The sequence below is a fragment of the Ylistrum balloti genome, unplaced genomic scaffold (assembly GCF_031769215.1).
Source record: "Ylistrum balloti isolate Yb309-2 unplaced genomic scaffold, AGI_CSIRO_Ybal_v1 Utg369754, whole genome shotgun sequence".
NCBI lineage: Eukaryota > Metazoa > Mollusca > Bivalvia > Pectinida > Pectinidae > Ylistrum > Ylistrum balloti.
In genome coordinates this window covers 789878-803578 of record NW_026781956.1, presented here as the reverse complement: position 1 = coordinate 803578, position 13701 = coordinate 789878, and positions in this window count along the sequence as shown.

Here is a 13701-nt window from a genome sequence, read left to right as displayed (position 1 = left end):
CATTATCATTACATAAAGGTATAATCTATTTCAATTCTTCCCAGCCACCTATAACCAGTTTCTCCAGCCACCGATAGCCTGTGATTCAGAATTTTAGTTGCCATGTTAATATTTTGTTTACATATATACACAAATGTAGGATCGTAAATGGGATTCCATTTCAAAACATATTACAAAACACGTTTGACAGTCTTCATACGAACCCAGTTCTAATACACAGAAAACATAACTAATAGAATAAAACGAGTTTGCGTTTGTTATATAATTGAAATGTTTGGATAGAGTATCAAACTAACAGAACACCATTTAATTATTAAATGTGATGATATAAAATTATCTACAATAGTATTGTGTTGCTGTATAGTCAACAAGTGTGTTACACTGACTAATGAAAATTGGGATGTCTCAGTATAAGCTGAGACTGAGTTACACGGACCCAGTATCTGTTGTAATGTCACAGTATAATCTACAAGTGTTACACAGTCCCAGTATCTGTTGTAATGTCGAAGTATAATCTACCAGTGTATTACACAGTCCCAGTATCCATTCTGCTGTCGCAATATAATCTACCAGTGTGTTACACAGTCCCAGTATCCATTGTTATGTCGCTGTATAATCTACCAGTGTTACACAGTCCCAGTATCCATTCTGCTGTCGCAATATAATCTACCAGTGTGTTACACAGTCCCAGTATCCATTGTTATGTCGCTGTATAATCTACCAGTGTTACACAGTCCCAGTATCCATTCTGCTGTCGCAATATAATCTACCAGTGTGTTACACAGTCCCAGTATCCATTCTGCTGTCGCTGTATAATCTACCAGTGTGTTACACAGTCCCAGTATCCATTGTTATGTCGCTGTATAATCTACCAGTGTTACACAGTCCCAGAATCCATTCTGATGTCGCAATATAATCTACCAGTGTGTTACAGTCTCAGTATCCATTGTAATGTCGCTGTATAATCTACCAGTGTTACACAGTCCCAGAATCCATTCTGATGTCGCAATATAATCTACCAGTGTGTTACAGTCTCAGTATCCATTGTCATGTCGCAGTATAATCTACCAGTGTGTTACACAGTTTTAGTATCCATTGTAATGTCGCTGTATAATCTACCAGTGTGTTACACAGTTTTAGTATAAATTCTGATGTCGCAGTATAATCTACCAGTGTGTTACACTGTCTCAGTATCCATTGTTATGTCGCTGTATAATCTACCAGTGTGTTACACAGTCTCAGTATCCATTGTTATGTCGCTGTATAATCTACCAGTGTGTTACAGTCTCAGTATCCATTGTTATGTCGCTGTATAATCTACCAGTGTGTTACACAGTCTCAGTATCCATTGTTATGTCGCTGTATAATCTACCAGTGTGTTACACAGTCTCAGTATCCATTGTTATGTCGCTGTATAATCTACCAGTGTGTTACAGTCTCAGTATCCATTGTTATGTCGCTGTATAATCTACCAGTGTGTTACACAGTCTCAGTATCCATTGTTATGTCGCTGTATAATCTACCAGTGTGTTACAGTCTCAGTATCCATTGTGATGTCGCTGTATAATCTACCAGTGTGTTACAATTTCAGTATCCATTGTAATGTCGCTGTATAATCTACCAGTGTTACACAGTCCCAGAATCCATTCTGATGTCGCAATATAATCTACCAGTGTGTGACACAGTCCCAGTATCCATTCTGATGTCGCAATATAATCTACCAGTGTGTTACAGTCTCAGTATCCATTGTAATGTCGCTGTATAATCTACCAGTGTGTTACACAGTCCCAGAATCCATTGTTATGTCGCTGTATAATCTACCAGTGTTACACAGTCCCAGAATCCATTCTGATGTCGCAATATAATCTACCAGTGTGTTACACAGTCCCAGTATCCATTCTGATGTCGCAATATAATCTACCAGTGTTACACAGTCCCAGTATCCATTGTTATGTCGCTGTATAATCTACCAATGTGTTACACAGTCTCAGTATCCATTGTTATGTCGCAGTATTATCTACCAGTGTGTTACACAGTCTCAGTATCCAATATGATGTCGCAGTATCATCTACCAGTGTGTTACAGTCTCAGTATCCATTATGATGTCGCAGTATAATCTACCAGTGTGTTACAGTCTCAGTTTTCATTGTTATGTCGCAATATCAGTGCTATAGACAGACTCAGAATCTTTTTTTTGGGACATTTCAATTGATATTCATTAACACAAATAATATTATACAAAAAATTCATCTGAAAAACATCACCAAAACATATAAAAATTTCAACAGAAACACATCACCAAAACATACAAAAATGTCAACAGAAACACATAACTAAAATATACAAAAAAACAACAGAAACACATCATTAAAACATACAAAAATATCAACAGAAACACATCACTAAAATATACCAAAAAAACAACAGAAACACATCACTAAAATATAAAAAAATATCAACACAAAACACATCACTAAAATACACAAAAATATCAACACAAAACACATCACTAAAATATACAAAAACACAACAGAAACACATCAATAAAATATACAAAAATATCAACAGAAACACATCACTAAAATATACAAAAAACAACAGGAACACATCACTAAAATATACAAGAAAACAAGAGAAACACATCACTAAAATATACAAAATTATCAACACAAAACACATTATTAAAATATAAAAAAAATATCAACACAAAACACATCACTAAAATATACAAAAATATCAACAGAAACACATCACTAAAATATACAAAAATATCAACAGAAACACATCACTAAAATATACAAAAAAACAACAGAAACACATTACTAAAACATACAAAAATATCAACACAAAACACATCACTAAAATATACAAAAATATCAACAGCAACACATCACTAAAATATACAAAAAAACAACAGAAACACATCACTAAAACATACAAAAATATCAACAGAAACACGTCACTAAAATATACCAAAATATCAACAGAAACACATCACTAAAATATACAAAAAAACAACTGAAACACATTATCAATATACAAAAATATCAACAGAAACACATCACTAAAATATACAAAAAAACAACAGCAACACATCACTAAAATTTACAAAAATATCAACAGAAACACATACAAACATACAAAAGTATCAACAGAAACACATCACTAAAATATACAAAAAACAACAGAAACACATCACTAAAATATACAAAAAAACAACAGCAACACATCACTAAAATATACAAAAAACAACAGCAACACATCACTAAAATATACAAAAAAACAACAGCAACACATCACTAAAATATACAAAAAAACAACACAAAACACATCACTAAAATATACAAAAATATCAACAGAAACACATAACTAACATATACAAAAATATCAACACAAAACACATCATTAAAACATACAAAAGTATCACCAGAAACACATAACTAAAATATACAAAAATATCAACACAAAACACATCACTAAAATATACAAGAAAACAAGAGAAACACATCACTAACATTTACAAAAATATCACTCACCAGAAACAAATCACTACAACATACAAAAGTATCAACAGAAACACATCACTAAAATATACAAAAATATCAACACAAAACACATCACTAAAATATACAAAAAAACAACAGAAACACATCACTAAAATATACAAAAAAACAACAGCAACACATCACTAAAATATACAAAAATATCAACAGAAACACATCACTAAAATATACAAAAAAACAACAGAAACACATCACTAAAATATACAAAAATATCAACAGAAACACATAACTAACATATACAAAAATATCAACACAAAACACATCACTAAAATATACAAAAATATCAACACAAAACACATCACTAAAATATACAAAAAAACAACAGCAACACATCACTAAAATATACAAAAAAACAACAGCAACACATCACTAAAATATACAAAAAAAACAACAGCAACACATCACTAAAATATACAAAAAAACAACAGCAACACATCACTAAAATATACAAAAAAACAACACAAAACACATCACTAAAATATACAAAAATATCAACAGAAACACATAACTAATATATACAAAAAAACAACAGCACAACATCACTAAAATATACAAAAATATCAACAGAAACACATCACTAAAATATACAAAAAAAACAACAGAAACACATCACTAAAATATACAAAAAAACAACAGAAACACATCACTAAAATATACAAAAAAACAACAGAAACACATCATTAAAATATACAAAAAAACAACAGAAACACATCACTAAAATATACAAAATATCAACAGCAACACATCACTAAAATATAAAAAAAAAACAACAGAAACACATCACTAAAATATACAAAAAAACAACAGAAACACATCATTAAAATATACAAAAAAACAACAGCAACACATCACTAAAAAATACAAAATAACAACAGAAACACATCACTAAAATATACAAAAAAACAACAGAAACACATCACTAAAATATACAAAAAAACAACAGCAACACATCACTAAAATATACAAAAAAACAACAGCAACACATCACTAAAATATACAAAAAAACAACAGCAACACATCACTAAAATATACAAAAATATCAACACAAAACACATCACTAAAATATACAAAAAAACAACAGCAACACATCACTAAAATATACAAAAAAACAACAGCAACACATCACTAAAATATACAAAAATATCAACACAAAACACATCACTAAAATATACAAAACAAAACACATCATTAAAATATACAAAAATATCAACAGAAACACATCACTAAAATATACAAAAAAACAACAGAAACACATCACTAAAATATACAAAAAAAACAACAGAAACACATCACTAAAATATACAAAAAAAACAACAGCAACACATCACTAAAATATACAAAAAAACAACAGAAACACATCACTAAAATATACAAAAAAAACAACAGCAACACATCACTAAAATATACAAAAAAAAACAGAAACACATCACTAAAATATACAAAAAAACAACAGCAACACATCATTAAAATATACAAAAAAACAACAGCAACACATCACTAAAATATACAAAAAAAAACAGCAACACATCACTAAAATATACAAAAAACAACAGCAACACATCACTAAAATATACAAAAATATCAACACAAAACACATCATTAAAATATAAAAAAAATATCAACAGCAACACATCACTAAAATATACAAAAATATCAACACAAAACACATCACTAAAATATACAAAAATATCACCAGAAACACATCACTAAAACATACCAAAATATCAACAGAAACACATCACTACAATATCAAAAATATCAACAGAAACACATCACTAAAACCTACAAAAATATCAAATATACAAAAATATCACACATAAACACATCGTTAAAACATTCAAAAGTATCAACACAAAACACATCACTAAAATATACAAAAATATCAACAGAAACACATCACTAAAATATACAAAAATATCAACAGAAACACATCACTAAAATATACAAAAATATCAACAGAAACACATCACTAAAATATACAAAAAAAACAACAGAAACACATCACTAAAATATACAAAAAAACAACAGCAACACATCACTAAAATGTACAAAAATATCAACAAAAACACATCCCTAAAATATACAAAAATATCAACAGAAACACATCACTAAAATATACAAAAATATCAACAGAAACACATCACTAAAATATACAAAAATATCAACAGAAACACATCACAAAAACATACAAAAATATCAACAAAAACACATCACTAGATTATACGAAAATATCACCAGAAACACATCACTAAAATATACAAATCACAACAGAAACACATCACTAGATTATACAAAAAAAAACAACAGAAACACATCACTAAAATATACAAGAAAACAAGAGAAACACATCACTAAAATATACAAAAAAAACAACAGCAACACATCACTAAAATATACAAAAAAAAACAACGGAAACACATCACTAAAACATACAAAAACACAACAGAAACACATCAATAAAATATACAAAAATATCACCAGAAACACATCACTAAAACATACCAAAATATCAACAGAAACACATCACTACAATATTTAAAAATATCAACAGAAACACATCACTAAAACCTACAAAAATATCACTCACCATAAACACATCGTTAAAACATTCAAAAGTATCAACACAAAACACATCACTAAAATATACAAAAATATCAACAGAAACACATCACTAAAATATAAAAAAACCAACAGAAACACATCACTAAAATATACAAAAATATCAACACAAAACACATCATTAAAATATACAAAAATATTAGCATAAACACATCACTAAAACATACAAAAATATCAACAGAAACACATCACTATATTATACAAAAATATCAACAGAAACACATCACTAAAATATACAAAAATATCAACAGAAACACATCACTAAAATATACAAAAATATCAACAGAAACACATCACTAAAATATACAAAAAAACAACAGAAACACATCACTAAAACATACAAAAATAACAACAGAAACACATCATTAAAATATACAAAAATATCAACAGAAACACATCACTAAAATATACAAAAATATTAGCATAAACACATCACTAAAACATACAAAAATATCAACAGAAACACATCACTAAAATATACAAAAATATTAGCATAAACACATCACTAAAACATACAAAAATATCAACAGAAACACATCACTATATTATACAAAAATATCAACAGAAACACATCACTAGAATATACAAAAAACGCACAAAAACACTTCACTAAAATATACAAAAAAACAACAGAAACAAATTACTAACATATTCAAAAATTTCAACAGAAACACATCACTAGATTATACAACAATATCAACTGAAACACATCACTAGATTATACAACAATATCAACAAAAACACATCACTAGATTATACGAAAATATCAACTGAAACACATCACTTAAACATACAAAAACATCAACAGAAACACATCACTAAAATATACAAAAATGTCAACAGAAACACATAACTAACATATACAAAAATATCAACAGAAACACATCACTAAAACATACAAAAATATCAACAGAAACACATCACTTAAACATACAAAAATATCAACAGAAACACATCACTAAAATATACAAAAATATCAACAGAAACACATCACTACAATATACAAAAATATTAACATAAACACATCACTACAATATACAAAAATATTAACATAAACACATCACTAAATATACAAAAATATCAACAGAAACACATTATAAATATACAAAAATATTAACATAAACACATCATTAAAATATAAAAAAAAATATCAACACAAAACACATCACTACAATATACAAAAATATTAACATAAACACATCACTACAATATACAAAAATATCAACAGAAACACATTATAAATATACAAAAATATTAACATAAACACATCATTAAAATATACAAAAATATCAACAGAAACACATCACTAAAACATACAAAAATATCAACGGAAACACATTATAAATATACAAAAATATTAACATAAACACATCATTAAAATATACAAAAACATCAACAGAAACCCTTTATATCACTAAAACAGACCAAAATATCAACAGAAACGCATCACTAGAATTTAAAAAATATCAACAGTAACACATCACTAAAATATACCAAAATATCAACAGAAACACATCACTTAAACATACAAAAATGTCAACAGAAACACATCACTAACATATACAAAAATATCAACAGAAACACATCACTAAAACAAACAAAAATATCAACAGAAACACATCACTAGATTATACGAAAATATCACCAGAAACACATCACTAAAATATACAAATCACAACAGAAACACATCACTAAAATATACAAGAAAACAAGAGAAACACATCACTAAAACATACAAAAATATCAACAGAAACACATCACTAGATTATACGAAAATATCAACAGAAACACATCACTAAAATATACCAAAATATCAACACAAAGCACATTATTAAAACATACAAAAATATCAACAGAAACACATCACTAAAATATACAAAAATATCAACAAAAACACATCACTAAAATATACAAAAAAATATCAACAGAAACACATCACTAAAATATACAAAAATATCAACAGAAACACATCACTAAAACATACAAAAATATCAACAGAAACACATCACTGAAATATACAAAAATATCAACAAAAACACATCACTAAAATATACAAAAATATCAACAGAAACACTTCACTAACATTTACAAAAATATCATCACAAAACACAACACTAGAATATACAAAAAAAGCAACTGAAACACATTATAAATATACAAAAATATTAACAGAAACACATTATAAATATACAAAAATATTAACATAAACACATCATTAAAATATACAAAAACATTAACATAAACACATCACTAAAACACACAAAAACACAACAGAAACACATCACTAAAACATACAAAAACATCAACAGAAACACATCACTAAAACAGACCAAAATGTCAACAGAAACACATCATAAAAATATACAAAAATTTCAACAGAAACACATTATATCACTTAAACAGACCAAAATATCAACAGAAACACATCACTACAATATACAAAAATATTAACATAAACACATCATTAAAATATAAATGTATATCAAAAGCACAGCGTTACATAACAAGTGTTAACTAGATGACAATGGATAAAGCACGTGTTTGAGTGTAAACCAACGTCACGGGGTAAAACACGTGTCTGAGTGTAATCCACCAGTCAGAGTGTTAACTAGATGACAATGGATAAAACACGCGTCAGTGTGTAAACCAACGTCACGGGGTAAAACACGTGTCCGAGTGTAATCCACCAGTCAGAATGTTAACTAGATGACAATGGAAAAAGCACGTGTTTGAGTGTAAACCAACGTCACGGGGTAAAAGACGTGTCTGAGTGTAATCCATCAGTCAGAGTGTTAACTAGATGACAATGGATAAAGCACGCGTCAGTGTGTGAACCAACGTCACTGTGTAAAACACGTGTCTGAGTGTAATCCACCAGTCAGAGTGTAAACTCAATGACAATGGATAAAGCACGCGTCAGAGTGTAAACCATACGTTAGAGAGCGTAAACCATGTCAGAAACACACTTGTGAGTAAAGCAGTATAAAAAAGTATAATCACGAGTCAGAATGCTTCATTTGTTTGTTTCGTACAGTTTGAAATTAGTTGCATTTTCAATGCTGGCAGCTACCGGATGACCAAAGGTAAAATGTTGGATAATTTACTAAACAAGAAGTAGATTGTATTTGAACTGATTGCAAAATCTTGATTACATTGAAATCTGTAAATTAAATAGCGATAAAGCGTATCATTGTATACATTCCTGTAATTAATACCGAAAAAAAGCAGTTTGAAGTTTGCTGGGAATGGCAACTTCATGTGGAGAAAATATGTGATTTTCAAACGAAAAAGACATATAACTAAAAACAGTTGTTAGAACGAAATGCTGCAGATCATGTTGGTATCACATGACAGTCGTAACCACACCATGTCAGCATTTGCATGCAACCTCGCAACTTCCGGTTGTATTGATGGTCAAGGTCGCCTACGTTCCCGTGACACAGACTTAAGATATATTATCACTCAGCTGTTAACAATGCAACAGGTGTACTTTTGAAAGGGTCTAGCATGACATCCCATGGACGTGCCTGCAAACGCCCATCTGAGGCGCACATGAGCAGTATCGACCTGACCAGCCAGCTAAGGTAAGTACTGGATAGTGTTTTATTCGTGCACAACAACAGATTGGTCTGTAGTAGTTGTATAGCATATCTAAGTGATAATAAAATGGATAGAATCTCATCAGTTACATCCATTATATGTCCTTTATGTGAAACACGATGTGATATTTATCTTTATCAATTTGTATTAAAATATAAACTTTTTTTTTACAACAATGGCGAAATAAGCTTTAAGTCTATAATAATCACTCTTGTTGGCCCAGATTGAAGCACGCGAGGGGCTTTCTGTTGTTGGAAACAGGAATACCCGAAAAAACCTCGTCGTCTAGCAATTGAACTCAGTACATTTACACGTCCGTGCTAGGAATCTAACCGCGGCGGTTAAAGGTGAGTGGGTTACCACTGCGCCACCTGGCCACTCGGCCACCCGGAGTAAGACAAACACAAGGTTACACACAACACTACATCATTAATATACAGGACCGGAGTATGACAAACACAATGTAACACACAACTCTACATCATTAATATACAGGACTGGAGTAAGACAAACACAAGGTTACACACAACTCTACATCATTAATATACAGGACCGGAGTATGACAAACACAAGGTTACACACAACTCTACATCATTAATATACAGGACCGGAGTATGACAAACACAATGTAACACACAACTCTACATCATTAATATACAGGACCGGAGTATGACAAACACAAGGTTACACACAACTCTACATCATTAATATACAGGAACGGACAGGACAGGAGCATGACAAACACAATGTTACACACAACACTACATCATTAATATACAGGACCGGAGTATGACAAACACAAGGTTACACACAACTCTACATCATTAATATACCGGACCGGAGTAAGACAAACACAAGGTAACACACAACTCTATATCATTAATATACAGGACCGGAGTATGACAAACACAAGGTTACACACAACACTGCATCATTAATATACAGGACCGGAGTAAGACAAACACAAGGTTACACACAACTCTACAAACACAATGTTACACACAACACTACATCATTAATATACAGGAACGGACAGGACAGGAGCATGACAAACACAATGTTACACACAACACTACATCATTAATATACAGGACTGGAGTATGACAAACACAAGGTTACACACAACTCTACATCATTAATATACAGGACTGGATCATTAATATGACAAACACACAGGTTACACACAACTCTACATCATGTTACACACAACACTATATATACAGGACCGGAGTATGAGTTACACACAACACTGCATCATTAATATACAGGACCGGAGTATGACAAACACAATGTAACACACAACTCTACATAAGTCGTCACATACAATTAGCTCATATAATTAATCATACAGTTATCACATCAGCATAGAATTGACCAGCATAATACACCATACAGTTGCCACGTGTGGTTAAAAGTTTACCCACATAATACACCGTACTGTCGTCACATGTGTTAAAGTTTACCCACATAATACACCGTATAGTCGGAACGTCTTGATGTAGTTTACCCACATAATACACCATACAGTCGTCAGATGTGGTTAAAGTTTACCCAAATAATACACCGTACTGTCGTCACATGTGTTAAAATCACCGTATAGTCGGAACGTCTTGGTTAAAGTTTACCCACATAATACACCGTATAGTCGTCAGATGTGGTTAAAGTTTACCCAAATAATACACCGTACTGTCGTCACATGTGTTAAAGTTTACCCACATAATACACCGTACTGTCGTCACATGTGTTAAAGTTTACCCACATAATACACCGTATAGTCGGAAAATCTGGTTAAAGTTTACCCACATAATACACCGTACAGTCGTCACATGTGGTTAACGTTTACCCACATAATATACCTTACAGTCGGAATATCTCGATAACGTTTATCCACATACTACACCGTACAGTCGGAACATCTCGATAAAGTTTACCTACATACTACACCGTACAGTCGGAACATCTCGATAAAGTTTGCCCACATAATACACCGTATAGCCGTAACATGTGGTTAAAGTTTACCCACATAATACAACGTACAGTCCTCACAGTTTTTTTTAAAGTTTACCCACATAATACACCGTAAAGTCGGAACATCTCGATAAAGTTTATCCACATAATATACCGTACAATCGGAACATCTCGATAAAGTTTACCCACATAATACACCGTTCCGTCGTCACAAGTTTACCCACATAATACACCGTACAGTCGTCACTTTCAGTTAAATTCACGTTGACCCTATACGTTACAGTTACCGAATATATAAAAATTAATTTCATACATTCACGGTTAAGTCATCATGTGGGAATAGAATTACTTTTTCGAAATTTGCAGAATCATCACGACATCAATGTGAAATCACTTTTTAGAACTAACATTTAGAATATCATAATCGGGTTTCACATATTCTGAGACGTGAAGAAATCAGTGTTTCACATTTAACTAAACTCTTCTCTTCACCTTGGGGCATTACAAGCCAGTGATGAATTACCAGATGAGAGGGAGCGGATCACCAAGATAGTACATAAGACATGCAAGTGAAGAGCACCTTTCATTACAATGTTAAAGTCAGATACAGGAGATCCAAATATTGAACGAAAGTGTATTTTATACAATACCACTGTTTCGTTTATCAAGGACTCGTCGGTGAGGTTAAACACCAAAAGTATTGAAACCTGCTTTTTGAAAACGCCTGAGAAAAGTTTAAATTGATCAAAATAAATGCTAAAGACTTGATGGTCTAACACCAATATCAGTCAATTTCATAATTCTTAATATAAATTTATTTAAAGAAACTGGCTATTCTGATCCGTGTCACTTTTAAATGAGTAATATTCTAAGAAATGGCAAAATCGGTTAAACATATATGAGGAGTTTTTAATCGGTTGTAATATGCGTCGAATGAGTAGTGGTGATGAGTGGCACCTTTGAAACAACATTTCGCGAGACTTTAAATGTATACGATATCATCTTAAGACGTAAGACTTACATATCTTATGATATAATCCACATAATATTCATCTCTTCAAACCAACTTGTTGCGTTTCGGAAAGGGAAAGTTTTTTATCAGACGCAATGAGCTGTATTGTATTGTCTTGAAATTAAGACAGGAATTTATCAGTATTCTTAAGTCAATATGTCGATGTATTTCTGTTGTTATTTTCCATCAATATGTCGATGTCTTTCTGTTGTTATTCTCCGTCAATATGTCGATGTATTTCTGTTATCATTCTCCCTCAATATGTCGATGTATTTCTGTTGTTATTTTCCGTCAATATGTCGATGTGTTTCAGTTATTATTCTCCGTCAATATGTCGATGTCTTTCTGTAGTCATTTTCCGTCAATATGTCGATGTATTTCTGTTGTCATTTTCCGTCAATATGTCGATGTATTTCTGTTGTTATTTTCTGTCAATATGTCGATGTATTTCTGTAATCATTCTCCGTCAATATGTCGATGTCTTTCTGTTGTTTTTCTTCGTCAATATGTCGATATATTCCTGTTGTTATCGTTGTTTCTATGTTAACAAAACCCCGACATATTTTCTTTCTCCGTTGTAACACTAGGGTTATCTTTCCCCCGTGTTAACACTTGGATTATCTTTCCCTGTGGTAACACTTGGATTATCTTTTCTCGTGGTAACACTAGGATTATATTTCCCCGTGGTAACACTTGGATTATCTTTCTTCGTAGTAAAACTTTGATTACCTTTCCCCGTGGTAACACGTGGATTATATTTCCCCCGTGGTAACACTTGGATTATCTTTCCTCGTGGTAACACGTGGATTATCTTTCCTCGTGGTCACACTTGGATTATAAGTGTTTTGTTTTCAATTTGCGTTCTTGTCTGAAACTTCAGTGAATGATATAATTCGCCCTACACGTGTATAGAAGGCTTTGATGAGTTCGATGTAAAGC